At 47.9% G+C, this 17,124-nt stretch overlaps 1 protein-coding gene across 3 annotated transcripts in view; it reads left to right on the forward strand.

Moving 5' to 3' along the window:
* Positions 1–17,124, forward strand: part of IL1R1 (interleukin 1 receptor type 1) — an 88,580-nt gene that overhangs the window by 38,166 nt on the left and 33,290 nt on the right. For all 3 annotated transcript variants that reach the window (XM_052648721.1, XM_052648723.1, XM_052648722.1), the window contains exons 2-3: positions 11,014–11,166; positions 14,837–14,936. The gene's annotated coding sequence lies outside the window, so the exon portion shown is untranslated. The remainder of the gene's footprint in view (positions 1–11,013; positions 11,167–14,836; positions 14,937–17,124) is intronic.

The following is a 17,124-nucleotide window of genomic DNA, read 5'->3' on the forward strand; positions in this document are numbered from 1 at the left end:
CCCCCCGCCCTGCACCCATTATGGTTTATCACAGGATATTGAATAAAGTTTGCTGTGGTATACAGTAGGTCATTGTTGTTTATTTTATAGGGACTAGTGTGTACCTTAGGGGCTTCCCTGGTAGCTCAGATGGTAAAGAATTGGCCTGCAATGCAGGAGATCTGGGTTCAGTCCCTGGGTTGGGAAGATCCCCTGGAGAAAGGAATGGGGACCCACTCCAGTATTCTCACCTGGGAAATCCCATGGACAGAGGAGCCTGGTGGACTACAGTCCATGGGGTCACAAAGAGTTGGGCACAACTGAGTGACTAACACTTTCACTCTCTTTCAGTGTGTACCTTATTGGGTGACCCAGTGGGGCTGCAGGAGCAAAAGAAAGCACAGTGCTCCGTCCTGCTGGCTTCTCAGTACCACCCAGGGCACTCTCAGCACTGCTGGATGGGACTGCAGAGCAAACTAACAGGCATCTCGGAGTGTGCCCAGGGCACTGGTGTTCCTAGAGTCCCCAGGGTGGTTCTAACGAGTCGCTGAGGCCGACAACACCAGCACGTTTTCCTGCAGGCCCTGGAAAAGAGGACACCTGGCATAGCACAGCCTCCCGTGTCTTCAAGATGAGAAAGACGCGCTCAGGAGATGCAAAAGCATTCCTGGTAGAGAGAAGCAGGCACTCGCTTCTGAGTCCCCATTTAAGAGGTACAAAGAGCAAGTTTCGGGCCATCTCGCAAGTGACCCCCACTAAAGTGCGGTTTGGTAGCTGCGTTTCAGGGGGACTCAGGGTGCTGTTGATGGAGGAGCAGCTTGGCATTCCAGGCTCCGCACAGCTGGCTTCCCAAACCAGAGACCTCACGACGTGGAAGTGTCAGTCTATGGTGTCTGGCTCTTTGCAACCCCATGGACTGTAGCCCACCAGGCTCTTCTGTCCATGGGATTCTCCAGGCAAGAATACTAGAATGTGTTGCCATGCCCTAGTCCAAGGGATCTTCCCAACCCAGGGACTGAACCTGCATTGCAGGCAGATTCTTTACCATCTGAGCCCCTAGGGAACTCATGGACCGCTGAAAATACAGCCAATGGCTCCTGACTAAGAGTCAAATTGAATCAGATGCTATCACTTTAGACTGGTGCTTCTCACCTCACTCAAAACCGAATATCTGCCCCCCCCATTGTTCTTTCTTTTTTATTTTTTAAATTATGAAAGTATGATAACACAGTTACAGGACACTTGGAAAATACAGAACAAAACTACATATAGTTGCACTATAAATTACAATTATTTTTTAAGTAAATAATAGTTTTAGTTGGAGTTTCAATATCAAATTCTCAAAAATGAATAGAATGAATAGAAAATTAGAAGGAAAAGTAGGCTTGGAAAGCACTATGAACCAATTCAACATAATAAAGATTTATACAGTTTTTGCACAACAGCGGCATACAAATTCTATTCAAGTTCCCATAGACTATAAATCAGGAGACACTAGAATATGTCCAGGGACATAAAACAAGGTGCAAAAATTTCATGGTCTAAATGAATACTCCCTTTTCATGAAAATATTTTAACCCCTCCTTTACAATTCTGAGTTGGTATAATACTTAGCTACAACATAATTTCCAAATAATATAGTAGTATATGTAAGGAATGAGTAAAGTAATTTGGGTTAAAATGATGTATTTTGGTGTGTGGATGCTTGGGTAGGGTCAGACTGGTCTGATGAAGTCAATGGTGTTTTATGCAGACTGAGTGCAGGGGTATAGGACGCCTGCCCATGTAGCCTGGAGCAGACACATTGTCCTCACTCCTAGGTGAGGACTGACCCGTGATCAAGGTCTGAGTGGTGATGGGAGGCCAGTCTTCCCTCTGTTTTCCCAGTGATTGCATCCCAGGAAAATTCAGTATCTATGAAACTATGCCAGCAAAATATATTTTATCCCAGTGGAGGATGGAGTAGGGGTGCCAGGCTCCCAAAGCAGTAAATGGTGCTTCTGTCAGCGTGAAGTCTGTGGGAGCCTGGAATTCAAGCAGGATGAGGGCCAGGTCTTCACTGTTGGGTGGGAGGGTGCTATTCCAGACGTGTGGCGTCCATGGTCTCTGCCACTAAATGACCACCCAGAGAGTCCCCTTCCCCACCGTTTTCAAAATGCTCCCTTGAGGGGCGTGCTGGCCCCCTTGAGAAGCACTGCTTTTGCTGCATCGGTTGGTAGTAAGTAATAAAGCAGGTGTGAGTCCTGAAACAGCAAGGCACCGATGGTAGCAGGAGCTTCCTGGGTGACTCAGTGGTAAAGAACCTGCCTGCCAATGCAGGAGACCAGGGTTTGATCCCTGGGTCAGGAAGATCCCCTGGAGAAGGCCTTGGCACCCCACTCCAAGGCCTTGCCTGGAGTTCTTGCCTGGAGAATCCCATGGACAGAGGAGCCTGGTGGGCTACTCTACCTGGGGTTGCAGAAGAGTTGGACACAACCTAGTGACTAAACAAGAATAGCAGCAGGTGTGAGCTGGCCATTGGGGGTGCACACGCACTAACTGTCAGACGGTTGTAGAGTAGATGATTGAAATCAGCCTGGTGGGGCCGCATGCATTACCGGGAGGTGACTGCTCAGAGGCTCACAGGAACTTCAGAGGAGATGGAAATGGAAATGTCTGTATCCTGATGGGGGTGTTTCTGGTGTCTGCAGTTGTCCTGGTTTATGGGATTGTAGACTTAAGATTTGCTATGTGTTTCACTGTGTGCATGTTTTACTTCAGTAAGGAAAAAAAACCCAGGAGTGAAAACACTGAAAGATTCTTGCAGAGACTGTCCAGTGCTCTGAGACTCATCTGTGGACCCCACGCTGGGAAGCGGGACTGTTCACCTGAGCAGGAGCCAGTGCTCCGGGCATCTTCTCTCTCTCTGTCGACTCTGCAAGTCTTGTGTGGCCGCTCTCGGTCTCAGAGCCTTTGGCAAGTGTCTGGGTTGGGGCTGTGCTGGAGGATAAGATGCTGGAAGAGGCGAGGCAGTGTGCTTAACACATTGTTGACCAGAGACATAGCGTTTGCCTTTTGTTACCCAGATGTTATTGACTGGAGACCGTTCAATATCCACTTACGTAACGATCTGCAGGCCACAGGCATTAGTTTCTGCAGAAGTCCTGGGTCAATAGATTAAAAAGGGATGGAGACCGGGGTCACTTCCCTCACTCAGTCTGGTTTCTCTCGTCCAGGAGCCCAAGGAAGGCAGAGTTTGCCAAACTCCAGCCTGGCGGTCAAGGGCGTTCCTGTCTGTAGCCCGCTTGTGACAGTAATCACTTCCCTCCGTGCCTCATTTTCACCTCTTCCCTGGAAACCCATGTGACACCACCAATATGGTGCTGTGTAAGAGCTGAATAGCTTAGGATTCCTAGCAGCACCGGAAACCTCTGTGGCTATTTTTACTTTACCTTCATGTCCTGTTTGCGATATCCTTATGATAAAACCCCAAAACTTTCCTTTCCCCATTTGTTTGGGAAACTAAGTCAGTTCTGTGAGCTACACTTTTGGATCTGTCTGCGGATAGGAAGATTGCCAATATCTCAGAGGTTTTTGGACTTTGGGGTTTGGGGGGAGGATGTATATTCCTGCCGCTTCTGGTGGGATGGTTCCGTTCGGTCAGAGTCGTGGAAGGCTCTTTCTCGGGGGGAGGATTGGTGACAGCCATGCCGGTCATGTGGTCGAGGTTTAGGACGTGTCGTTCATCTCTGCAGAACGGGGGCAGGCACGTCACTCGGGAGCACGCTGTGGGGACCCCAGGCGGACACGTCCACACTCTCCTTCCTGGTGCAGAGCCTGTCTGGGGTCCTCTCCGTCCTTGGAGTTAGTGTCCAGCCTTGTGGGTGTGTCAGGGGGGCTGAGGAGAGGGAACTGTGGTGCTTACCCAGGACAGTGCCTCTCAGATTTTACCTCCAAAACGTTCCTCTTGGAAAATCAGAGTGGATGCTCGGCTGAGCATGCCATGATGTCACCTTAAGGGACGGTTTTTTGTCTCATGTTTTATCTCTTGGAGACTTTTCTTTCTGCTTCATGACATAGTCCTGTATCCTCTAGTATAAAAATTACTAATATAAAATAATTTGTAATTAATTTTATATTAATATAAATGTTTATGTTAATATGTTATTGATACATATTAATGTTTATAGTATATTTAAATATATATTTAAATTACATGTAATTTATTTTATATTAATATAAAATTTCGTGTTAATGTATTATATAAATATAACATAACATTTTGTATTAATATAAAATAATAAATGTAATTCATTGTATATTAATATAAAAACTCCCCCCAGAAAATCCTCATGGAGAATCATTGCTGCAAGAAGATAGACACTGAGCTCCCTGGCCATTGGCAGCCTGTCTCTGGGACTTTGCTTTTAAGAAACAAAGACTGGTGTAAACAGAATTCTAAAGTATTTTCCACCATCATGTAGTTCTCTGGCTTTATAAGTTCTTTTACCGTCTTGTCTTTAAAACTGATTTTTAGTTTTAATATCGACTGTTTAGTAGCTGGCTGAATGCTTGTCAGAGGTGAAGGTCCTCGTCATGGGCTTCATTTTAATACCATGATCCATTTCCCATGCATGTTTCTACTAGTTTTCCATAGAGCATGTGGGTGGTGACATTTCATAAGCTGAAGAATCTGCTTTACAGTCTTTGCTTTCCCTGGGGTCTCATACACCGTCTCTTTTTGTTATAGGTGAATTAGAGCATCATTCTCTGAATATTTCTCCATTATGTCAGGCATACATGTAGGCTGTGTCTGTTAATGTTTGGGATGAGAAGTCATATTAAATGATTCCGTCTGTGTCTGTACAGGGAGACACAAAGTTTACAGGGAGACGCTCAGTGTGGAGAGTGAGTTGGCATGAAGTGGAAACATGGAAAGTACCATTAGGATTTCCTTCTTATGGCTCAGCTGGTAAAGAATCCATCTGCAATGTGGGAGATCTGGGTTCGATCCCTAGGTTGGGAAGATCCCCTAGAGAAAGGAATGACAACCCGCTCCAGTATTCTGGCCTGGGGAATGTCATGGACTCAATAGTCCATGGGGTCACAAAGAGTCGGACATGACTGAGTGACTTTCACTTCACTTCCCTTCTGTATTGAGAGGCGGGGCTCTGCTACTTCAGGTCCCTGGAAGAGGGAAGGGCTCCTTAGGGCTACAGTATGCCTCCTTGGGTTTGTGCAGAAACTTCCCTTAAACTCGGATAGGATAGATCCCACCCAGGCCCTAATGTTTTTTGTTTGTTTGGTTTTGGTTGTGTGGCATGTGGGATCTTAGTTTCCCTGACCAGGAATTGAACCTGTGCCCCCACCCCCCCCAACACACAGAGTCATAACCATTGGTGTGGTGTGTGTGCTTGGGCATGTCTGACTCTGTGATTTCAAGGACTGTAGCCCACCAGGCCGCTCTGTCCATGGGATTCTCCAGGCAAGTATACTGGAGTGGGTTGCCACTTCCTTCTCCAGGAGATCTTCCCATCTAGGGATTAAGCCTGTGTCTCCAGCATCTTCTGCATTAGCTGGCATATTCTTTGCTGCTGAGCCACATGGGAAGCCCCTTAACCACTGGACCACCAGGGTAGTCCCCCAGACTGCATACTTTGGGGGCTTCTGCCCGCTTATCAGCTGGCCACAGGCCTCTGCATGGCCAGGAGTCTTAGAGCTTAGAGGATGGTCCAGAACCCAGGACCCCTGGCATTCCCTGCCCAGATAGCCTGCCCTCGGATTCCAGGGTGGACGCAGGCCTCTTTCCTGATAGTCCTCTGTGGACTCCACTGCCTGAAGGCCTCCCTGGTCTGCAGAGTGGCCAGGGCTGTATGCAGGGTGGGAGAGGGGAGGGCGGGGATGTCTGCCTGCGGGCACGCTAAGGGCCCCCACAGTATGGGATGGAGCTGGGGGCAGGCCAGGGAGTCGGGCTTGGAGCTTACTGTGGATAGAAACCCCCTGAACCCCATGTAGCAATGCCCCCTGTAGGCCCTGTGTAGACAGTGCAGCCCAGACACATGTGTGTCTCCCTGCATCTTCTGTGTGTCTGCGGTATGCCACCTCAGCCCCTGCATGCCTGGCTTCTCTCCTGGAAGACAAGATTCCCAATGAGGGGGTATTCCTCAGAAACAAGAAGGGAATGCCTCAAGAATAAGAAGGCCTTAATAGTAATAGATTCTTTATGGCCACCAGGTGGGAGCAACTGTCCCCTCCCCCTGAGTTGGGACCCTGGGCCTTGAGGAAACCCCTTCGGGTCTTATGACAGCATGTCTCTTTTCCTTTGTCTGCACTGGATGTACAATTTCTTACAGTGACAGGAAGGCGCCGTGGATGAAGTCTGTCATTCCCAGAAGCAGGGCTTTCCATGGGGCCAGTATGTTCATTGTAAATTCTGATACTTAGTCTCTGTTCTTAACTTAGCTCACCTTGAAGTTTGTCTTTCTGGATCTAGCAGGGAATTGCTTTATGCCTCAGATTTTCATTTTCACCTTGTCTTTTATAAACCTGTAGCTGTGTATGTATGGTCCGTGGACCACCTAATTATGCTGTGATGTGCTGGTTTCCAGATGTTATCCCCAAGAGGCAATGGCAGCTCTGCTTGGGGAGTTCATGATGGTTCGCTGTTTCAGGGAGCGTTGTAGAAAGCTATGCCCTGTTTTCACTCCTGGTGCACCTAGTCAGCAGACCAGACCGGTGGAGGTGGGGTGACTGGCCGAGGCTTCTGGTTCACCCCACCCCTCCATGACTGCCCGGGTCAGACAGCGCCCTGGGTCAGACAGTACCCTGGGTACCTCAATGCACTGCTGCGCCTCTGCACATCAGCTGGAAGCTGCTATGGAGACGATGTCAGCAAGTCTGGGAAATTTCATACATAATAAAGGCAGGGGGCGGGGGGCGCTTGTTCATTTACTGGGGGAGTTAATCATCTCATTTTATGTGGGAAATTCACCTGAGAAATAACGTGGTGGAATAAATCGGTGACTGTAGATATTTTCTAAAAGGATAATGTTTATTTATTTTTCTTTATCGGTGTTTTGTTGCTTTACAATGTTGTTAATTTCTGCTGTACAGCAAAGTGAGTCAGCTATACGGAGTCTCTTTTGGATTTCCTTCCCATTCAGGTCACCACAGAGAACTGAGTAGAGTTCCTTGTGCTCTAGCAGGTTCTCATTAGTCATCTATTTTATACACAGTATCGATAGTGTGTGTATGTCAATCCCAATCTCCCAATTCTTCCCACCCCATTTCTTCCCTTGGTATCCATACATTTGTTCTCTATGTCTGCGTCTGTATTTCTGGTTTGCAAATAAGTTCATCTGTATCATTTTTCCAGGTTCCACATATATGTGTCAATATATTAAAAGCAGCAAGGAAAAAGCAACAAATAACAAATAAAAGGATATATTGAATTTTATTACAAATCGATTTCAAAACACCGTTTTTGACGTCTTTGCTGAGTTTCCTCTGGATAAGGGGGGTGATGCTGACCCAGAATCCCTTGTGGCATTGCAATGCTCCACTCCAGCTCCTCCTCCCCAGTCCCTCGAGCCTCCTGCCCCCTCCAGCTGGGAGCCTTTGTCCCACGCCTTAAGCACTGGTCCACCTTCTCCCGGGCAAGTCTCAGCTGTCTCCAGCCCCCAGGGATGGCTCCCCTCTGTCTGTTCTCTGACTCACGGGCAGCGCTTGCTTCTCCTGCATCACTCCAGGTGGGTGTTGGTCCCTTTTTGGTCTAGTGCAAAGACCGTGGGTGGGTTCCTTCTTCCCTGCCTCCCTCTCTCTCCCCTTCCTTCCACCCTGACTTCTACAAGTGTTATTGGCACATGCAGGATGTGTAAGGGTGGGTATTCCTCCGAGGAGTGCAGGCGACTCAGTGGGTCTGCCCTGCACCCTTCTTCCTTGGCCGGGCAGGGAGTTCTAGTGACTGGGGCAGCCGGCCAGTGTGGCCAGAGCTCTGCATCCCTGAGGCACCCAGTGCAGGGTGTCAAGGAGAGCCTGTGTAACTTGGCACTCCTAACTGTGGAGGAAGGGGCTGTGCAGGAGCCCGTGGGAGAGGCTGTGGATCACAGAATCCACTCAGAGCTGATCAGAAGCCACAGGAGAAGCTGGCCGACTAGGAAGGATCGGATTGAATGACAGTCGTGGGAAGCACTGTAGAGGTAGCATGGAGGCAGAAGGACACAGGGCTTACAGATGAGCCAGGAGCAGAGACGGCCCGGAGCTGACGGAGGAGGAGGTCTGGGCCCTCATTCCAGGGAGTTGGCCCAGAGCAGGGGTGGGTGGGGGCCTTGTGCTGTAGAGCCGTCCAGTAAGATGGGGACTTGGAGGCGGGGGTCCCTTCACGTGGAGTGACTAAGAGCCTGTGGTGGCCTAGGTGACACATTTCACAAGGTCTGTGAGACTAGGGAGCAGAGGGCAGGCCATTCAGAGTGGATATGAAAATCCTTTTAAGAAGTTTCTGGGGCAAAGAGGAAGAGGAAAAATGAAGTGGTTAGGAGGGTGTGGTGTCTACTTCTCTGCAGAAGATTTTCTGGGCTTCCCAAATAAATCCATTCTGCTCATCCATCCTCCCCCTTCCCCACTCTGTTAATTTCTCCCTGAGATCATCCATAGGGCTCCAATCAGTTCAGTTCAGTTCAGTCGCTCAGTCGTGTCCGACTCTTTGCGACCCCATAAATCGCAGCACGCCAGGCCTCCCTGTCCATCACCAACTCCCAGAGTTCACTCAGACTCACGTCCATCGAGTCAGTGATGCCATCCAGCCTTCTCATTCTCTGTCGTCCCCTTCTCCTCCTGCCCTCAATCCCTCCCAGCATCAGGGTCTCCTCCAATGAGTCAACTCTTTGCATGAGGTGGCCAAAGTACTGGAGTTTCAGCTTCAGCATCATTCCCTCCAAAGAAATCCCAGGGCTGATCTGCTTCAGAATGGACTGGGTGGATCTCCTTGCAGTCCAAGGAACTCTCAAGAGTCTTCTCCAACACCACAGTTCAAAAGCATCAATTCTTCAGCGCTCAGCTTTCTTCACAGTCCAACTCTCACATCCATACATGACCACTGGAAAAACCATAGCCTTGACTAGATGGACCGTTGTTGGCCAAATAATATTTCTGCTTTTGAATATACTATCTAGGTTGGTTTTCTTCCAAGGAGTAGGCGTCTTTTAATTTCATGGCTGCAATCACCATCTGCAGTGATTTTGGAGCCCCCCAAAATAAAGTTTGACACTGTTTCCACTGTTTCCCCATCTATTTCCCATAAAGTGATGGGACCAGATGCCATGATCTTTGTTTTCTGAATGTTGAGCTTTAAGCCAACTTTTTCACTCTCCTCTTTCACTTTCATCAAGAGACTTTTTAGTTCCTTTTCACTTTCTGCCATAAGGGTGGTGTCATCTGCATATCTGAGGTGATTGATATTTCTCCTGGCAATCTTGATTCCAGCTTGTGCTTCTTCCAACCCAGCGTTTCTCATGATGTACTCTGCATAGAAGTTCAATAAACAGGGTGACAATATACAGCCTTGACGGACTCCTTTTCCTATTTGGAACCAGTCTGTTGTTCCATGTCCAGTTCTAACTGTTGCTTCCTGACCTGCATACAGATTTCTCAAGAGGCAGGTCAGGTGGTCTGGTATTCCCATCTCTTTCAGAATTTTCCAGTTTATTGTGACCCACACAGTCAAAGGCTTTGGCATAGTCAATAAGGCAGAAGTAGATGTTTTTCTGGAACTCTCTTGCTTTTTTGATGATCCAGCGGGCTCCCATCAGCTGTGGTCATTCTGAACCCCTCAATGGGAGGGGCTTGGGGGTGGGCAGATCCTGGAGGCATGTCTTTGATCTGGTGTCTTATGCTTCACGGTGATGAGCTCTGACACCCTGATGCGATGCCCTGTGCTTTCTCACAGTAAATCCAAAGGGAACAACACGGGTGGTGTTTAGCACGTTGGGTCCATGCAGAAGGTTTGGCATTGACTTAGGCTGTTTTACCCACTGGGCATGGAAAGCCCTTATGCTGAGGCTCTCCCAGCTTCTCAGAGGCCCAAGGAAATGATACAGACCTGAGAAAAGATAAAATATCAGACTCCAGAATACTAAAAGTAAACCGCAGCCCCGGGAGTGGATGATGAACTGGCTGCAGGACGTCTCAGAAGGGCAACCCCATCTCCGCCTTCTGAAGTTTTCTTAAATCATGTACCCCTTCATGGATCACAGCCTTGTCGCTGCCAAGGGGCTTACATAACTCAGTGACACTGTAAACCATGCAGTGCAGGGCCACCCAGACACAGAGTCCCCTGGACTGTAAGGGGACCAAACTAGTCAGTCTTAAAGGAAATCAGCCCTGAATGTTCACTGGAAGGACGGATGACGCTGAAGCTGAAGTTCCCGTACTCTGACTGCCTGATGCAAAGAGCCAATTCACTGGGAAAGACTGAGGGCAGGAGGAGAAGGGGGCAACAGAGGATGAGATGGTTAGAGAGCATCACTGACTCAGTGGACAAAAGAACCTGGGATGCTGTAGACCATGGGGTTCAAAAGAGTTGGACATGACTGAGCCACTGAACAACACAACCTCAGCAGCAAATGATGTAATTTGGAATGCAGGTGTTAAAGAAGAGTGGAAAGGAAGAGTGATGATTCGTAGAGGAAGCCTGTTTTTAAACAGGGCCTGGAAGTTTCTCCTGGTACCTGGAGAGTTTTTCGGAGCGTTATTCTCGAGGTGCCTTAAGGTGTGGGCTCCTTGAGGTGGTTTAACTCATTCCTGCACCATGCTGTACAGCGAAGTGCCAGGTGTGTGTGTTTAGTTAAAACAAACAAAACAGAGGTTGTCAACCTCTGTACTCCTCACCCCGACCTGATTACCTGAATCTGTTTTCTCAAAGGACGTGCTCTTTAAACGTGTGACTCATCTTTGCAAGCTTGTTTTGTTATTTCGGACGCCTTGAGACCTGTGCAGTGGTGGATGACTTACCCGTCTCCATTCCAGTTCACGCTCATGTGTGTGCTCTTCCTTCCCCAGGCAGCTGCGGCCACTGAAGATGTCGACTCCCTCCTAAGAAGTGTTCCTGCCTCCTACAAGAAAAGACCTTCTCCACAGTGACCAGGCTGGTTCACCCCAGGGCTTCACCTGCTTTCTCTCATCAACAGTGGGAAGCCTCCTACAGTGTTTAAGGTAGTTCTGGACTATCTCCCACTGTATATAAAATATTGTGTTTTTGTCAGTGTGTTTTCCTTTGGGACAGCTCCACGGTGTTATCTGACTTCTGAAGGGGTCTGTGACCCTAGGAAGAATCACTGCCCGCCCACTTTCCCAGGGTCACCCTGCTTTAGCCCCAGCTGTGATCTTGTGATGCTGTTCACAGTGCAGGCCTGAGCTGTCTCAGCTCCAGGTTGGCCGGCTCCCTTGTGGATTTCACTTAACTTTCACCTAACTCTCCTGGTCGCAGGATCTGTCATGTGGTTCCTGGAGACCCAGGCTGGTGGTGCAGTGAGTGACACCCCTGTGGGCATCTCCTCGGCTCTGTGGGTACTGGACCCCACCTTCCTCACCCTGCCCTGCCCCTTGCTGGCACCACATGCGTGACTCAGGGTTGGTGGGTCCCAGACCCACTCAGTCACTGCTTCTCTGGCTCGCCTCCAAGTGAGTCTCACATATCGGATATGCCTGCCTTTGTCCGTCTGTCTCTGCTGGCTGCTCATGCCTGCATCCCTACTCAACCTGGATGGCCCCTCCTTGGCTGCCTGCTCTCCCTGCCTCCTCACTCACTTCCCGTTTATATTCCACGTGGGCGTCAAAATTTCCATTAAAGAAAAGAAAATCTGATCATAGACTACTCTGTGGCTTAAAACCTCTCACTGGTTGTTTTGCCACCTACAGATTCCAGCCCCCAGTCCTCAGCAAGGATCTGCATGTTCTGGGCACTTTCCGCCTCTCTAAGCTTTGCCGCTTTGCACCTCAACTCTGACTTATCGACAGGAATGTGATGAATTTCCCCTGTGCTCCCCCGCCATGAGGCTCACCTCACGCCCTGGGCAGCTGTCCACATCATGGTGTGACTCTGTGGACATGCCCACTCTCCCTGCTGGCTGGTGAGCTCCTAGAGCTCCTGGGTCAGTATTTCCAGTCTTGTTCTCAGGACCAAGTGTAGACATAGGTATGCAGTTGTTCGGTTGTGTCTGACTTTTTGTGACCTGATGAACTGCAGCATGCCAGGCTCCCCTGTCCTCTGGAGTTTGCTCAAACTCATGTCCATTGAGTCAGTGATGCTATCTAACCATCTCATCTTCTGCTGTCCCCTTTCCCTCCTGCCCTCCGTCTTTCCCAGCTTCAGGATCTTTTCTAATGAGTCGGCTCTTCACATCAGGTGGCCAAAGTGTTGGAGCTTCAACTTCAGCATCAGTTCAGTTCAGTCACTCAGTCGTGTTCAACTCTTTGCAACCCCATGAACCGTAGCACACCAGGCCTCCCTGTTTATCACCAACTCCTGGAGTCCACCCAAACCCATGTCCATCGAGTCGGTGATGCCATCCAACCATCTCATCCTCTGTCGTCCCCTTCTCATTCTGATCTCAATCTTTCCCAGCATCAGGGTCTTTTCAAATGAGTCAGCTCTTCACATCAGGTGGCCAAAGTATTGAGGTTTCATCTTCGAAATCAGTCCTACCAATGAACACCCAGGACTGATCTCCTTTAGGATGGACTGGTTGGATCTCCTTGCAGTCCAAGGGACTCTCAAGAGTCTTCTCCAACACCACAGTTCAAAAGTATCAATTCTTTGGCGCTCAGCTTTCTTTATAGTCCAACTCTCCTTCCAATGAATATTCAGGGTTGATTTCCTTCATGATTGATTAGTTTGATCCCCCTGCTGTCCAAGGAACTCTCAAGAGTCTTTTCCAGCACCACAGTTCAAAAGTATCAATTCTTTGGCGCTCAGCCTTCTTTATGGTCCAACTCTCACATTTGTACATGACTACTGGAAAAATCATAGCTTTGACTATACAAACATTTGTCGGCAAAGTGATGTCTCTGCTTTTTAATAGGCTGTCTAGGTTGGTCATAGCTTTCCTTCCAAGGCATGTGGTAGGTCTTCAGTATACAGTCATTGATTCAGCAGTGAATGAATAAAGAAGTGAATGGATACCTCAAAATAGTTTTACCAGAACTTGTATCTGTCATCAGAACATGAGATGACTGATAACAGTTATCTCAGAGTGACCATTTGCGAGACAGTGTCCTAAGCCCTTCACATGTGGTAGCTCATTTAATCCCCACAACAGTCCTTTACGGACAAATACTGTTATCATGGTTCCAATTTTATCCAAAGGGGGAACTGAGACACAGAGGCTGAGCTTCTTATCCAGTGTGGGTATGTGGGATGTATCTTGTGATCACATGTGAAAGTGAAGTGAAAGTGTTAGTCACTCAGTCATGTCTGACTCTGTGCGACCCCATGGACTGTAGCGTTCCAGGCTCCTCTGTCCATGGGGTTCTCCAGGCAAGAATACTGGAGTGGGCTGCCACTTCCTTCTCCAGGGGATCTTCCTGCACATATGGCTGATGCCTAAATTGTGAGTGTCTTGAAGAGCAGGTTCTCATTTTATATTTCACTTGATTTATTTTGAATTTTTAAATTATATTTCATTTATTTGTGGCCACACTGAGTGGCATGTGGGGTCCTTGGTTCCCCGACCGGGGATCGAAACTGTGTTCCTTATGTTGGAAGCGCAGTCTTCACCACTGGAAAACCAGGGAAGCCTCTATTTTGAATTTTTAAAATCATCTTTGTCTCTGGAACTCCCATTTTGCCTGGCATACAACAGAACATGAATGTTGCTGAGGGATTTTCTGACTTGGCCAACTTTTCAAGGACTCTCAGGGGGAAAGCTAGTCTGGTTTGGCTTTGCTCTTGGAAGTTTTGTGTCACTTTGGGGCATAAGGGGGATTTTGTTAATTTCGGTTGGGAGCATGTTTAGCGTGGCCTTGGGTGGTGCATCTTTACCTGCTTCTTCTCCACTGTCCTTGCTCCCTGGGTTGTATGACTCTTCACCCCCCATCCCATGGTTTGGAGCTGATCCCTGGTCCTAGGGTCCTGGGGATGACAGGGATTCATCAGGGGATAGAAAGTCCCCTGTGGAGGGGAAGGGGGCGTCTCCCATCTCCTCGTTTTTCCCAGAAAAGTTGCAGGACAGGTGAAGTAAAACCTGGACCCCTGGGGCTGGTCTCCTGTGTTTTATGGATCTGCATATGTGCATTCTCAGTTGCTAAGTCTTGTCTGTCTGACTCTTCTGCCATCCCAGGGACTGTCTATGCCCTCCAGGTTCCTCTGTCTATGGAATTTCCCAGGCAAGAATACAGGAATGAGTTGCATTCCCTTCTCCAGGCATCTTCCTGACTCAGGGATAGAACCCATGTCTCTTGCGTCTCCTGAACTGGCAGGCAGATTCCTTACCACTGAGCCACCTGGGAAGTGTTTTATATATTCAGTAGGATACAAAGGGCTCTAAAGTCATCATCACCTTTATAGATGAGGAAACTGCATGAGGAGGAGTTATGTCCAAGATCACACTGGTCTTGGACTTGTCGTTATTAAGCGTTGCTTGCCCACAATTAATTTGGAGATGTATCTTCAGACACACACACTGAGAATTCAGCTTGGCACCTTCCTTGTCTTCTCTGCCTACTCATCGAGCAAGCCAGAGCGTGTAACTAACAGCTGGCAGAATTCAGTTGATTTTGTGATGTCTTTATCTCATTTTTAATAAACAAATGTGGGTTATGGGTTGACCTGGAATAGGTAATTGGGAAATGCATTAACCCTTTATTTTCTTCCTCTGTATTGTAGAGATTTAAAACACACTTCCTCGGGGTGACAGAGTTAATAAGCCAGACGGCAGGACGTCAAAGCCTCCTATCTTATTTGATAATCTGAGTCCCATTTAAAGGTAAATATGATGAAAATATTGTTTATGTCGATTATTTTGGGAGAAGGCTAATTTATGTGAATAAAATATCAGAATTACAGGATATTTAAGGACTGTGGCCTTACTGCTCTGAGGTAGGTTTCAAGGCTTGAACCAGGTATAGAAAGCATTTTCCTCACGCTGAGGGTAAGCGGAGGAGAATGGGAACGGAGGTGTTTCTCAGCCTTGCGTCTGTGTACGTGTGTGTTCGGTCACTCGGTCGTGTCTGACTCTTAGCGACCCCGAGCACTGTAGCCCGCCAGGCTCCTCTGTACCTGGGATTTTCCAGGCACGAATACTGGAGTGGGTTGCCGTTTCTTACTCCAAGGGATCTATCTTCCCAACCCAGGGATTAAACCCAGATTCTGCACTGGCAGGCAGATCCTTCACCACTGCGCCACCGGAGACAAGGCTGGTCTTTCATGCTTCAAATGTCTTTTATTCCCTGCGTTTGCAGGCACACCTCAGAGATACTGCAGTTGGGTTCCAGATCACCACAATAAAGCAAGTCACACATTTTTTGTTTCACAGCACATATAAAAGTTTACACCATAGTGCAGTCTATTAAATGAGCAATAAAGAAGCAATGTATGTACCTTAACTAAAAAATACTCTATTGCTAAAAAAGTGCTGACCATCATCTGAGTGATGATGAGTTACAATCACTTGATGATGTAACTTATGATGGCTTCAGTGAGTTACAGCCTTTTTGCTGGTGGAGGGTCTGATCTGCTCTCAATATTGATGGCTGCTGACTGATCACAGGAGTTGTTGCCGAAGATTGGGATGGCCATGGCAATTTTTTAAAATAAGACAACAGTGAAGTTTGCCACATTGATTCTTCCTCTCACTGGAGCACTTAGAGGCCATTGCAGGGTTATTCAGTTCAGTTCAGTCGCTCAGTCGTGTCCGACTCTTTGCCACCCCATGAATCGCAGCACGCCAGGCCTCCCTGTCCATCACCAACTCCCGGAGTTCACTCAGACTCACGTCCATCGAGTCAGTGATGCCATCCAGCCATCTCATCCTCTGTCGTCCCCTTCTCCTCCTGCCCCCAAACCCTCCCAGCATCAGAGTCTTTTCCAATGAGTCAACTCTTCGCATGAGGTGTCCAAAGTACTGGAGTTTCAGCTTTAGCATCATTCCCTCCAAAGAAATCCCAGGGCTGATCTCCTTCAGAATGGACTGGGTGGATCTCCTTGCAGTCCAAGGGACTCTCAAGAGTCTTCTCCAACACCACAGTTCAAAAGCATCAATTCTTCGGCGCTCAGCCTTCTTCACAGTCCAACTCTCATATCCATACATGACCACTGGAAAAACTATAGCCTTGACTAGATGGACCTTAGTTGGCCTAATTTCAATATTGTTGTGTCTCAGGGAACAGGGAGGCCCAAGGAGAGCACTGAGGGACTGCCAGTTGATGGGGACGTCAGAACATACAGAATATCTGTCAATTAAGTTTGCTGTCTTTTATGGACATGGTTCGTGATAACCCCCAAACAAATCACAGTAGTAACATCAAAGATCACTGATGAACATAAACATAATAGAAATGAAAAGGTTTGAAATGCTGTGAGAATTACCAAAGTGTGACACAGACGTGAAAGGAGCAAATGGTATTGGAAAAGTGGGGTCACTTTTCCAATAGATGGGGTCAACGAGGGGTTGCCACAAACCTTGAATTTGTTTAAAAAGAACAAAACACAACATTTGTGAAGCGCAGTAAAGCAAAGTGCAATAAAATAAGATGTGCCTGTATTTTAAAAGCACATTGTAACATTTTTATACATTTTAATACCACTTTTTAAAATTCATTTTTAATTGGAGGATAATTGCTTTTTAATGTTGTGTTGGTTTCTGCCATACATCACCATGAATCAGTCATAAGCACACATATGTCCCCTCCCTATGGAACCTCCTTCCTACCTCTCACCCCATCCCAACCCTCTAGGTTGTCACAGAGCCCCAGTTTGAGTTCCCTGTGTCATACACCAAATTCCCACTAGCTATCTGTTTTACATACAGTAATGTGTATGTTTTCCTGCTGCTGCTGCTGCTGCTGCTGCTAAGTTGCTTCAGTCGTGTCCAACTCTGTGCGACCTCAGAGACGGCAGCCCACCAGGCTCCCCCGTCCCTGGGGTTCTCCAGACAAGAACACTGGAGTGGGTTG

This window comes from Budorcas taxicolor, chromosome 11 (assembly GCF_023091745.1).
Source record: "Budorcas taxicolor isolate Tak-1 chromosome 11, Takin1.1, whole genome shotgun sequence".
NCBI lineage: Eukaryota > Metazoa > Chordata > Mammalia > Artiodactyla > Bovidae > Budorcas > Budorcas taxicolor.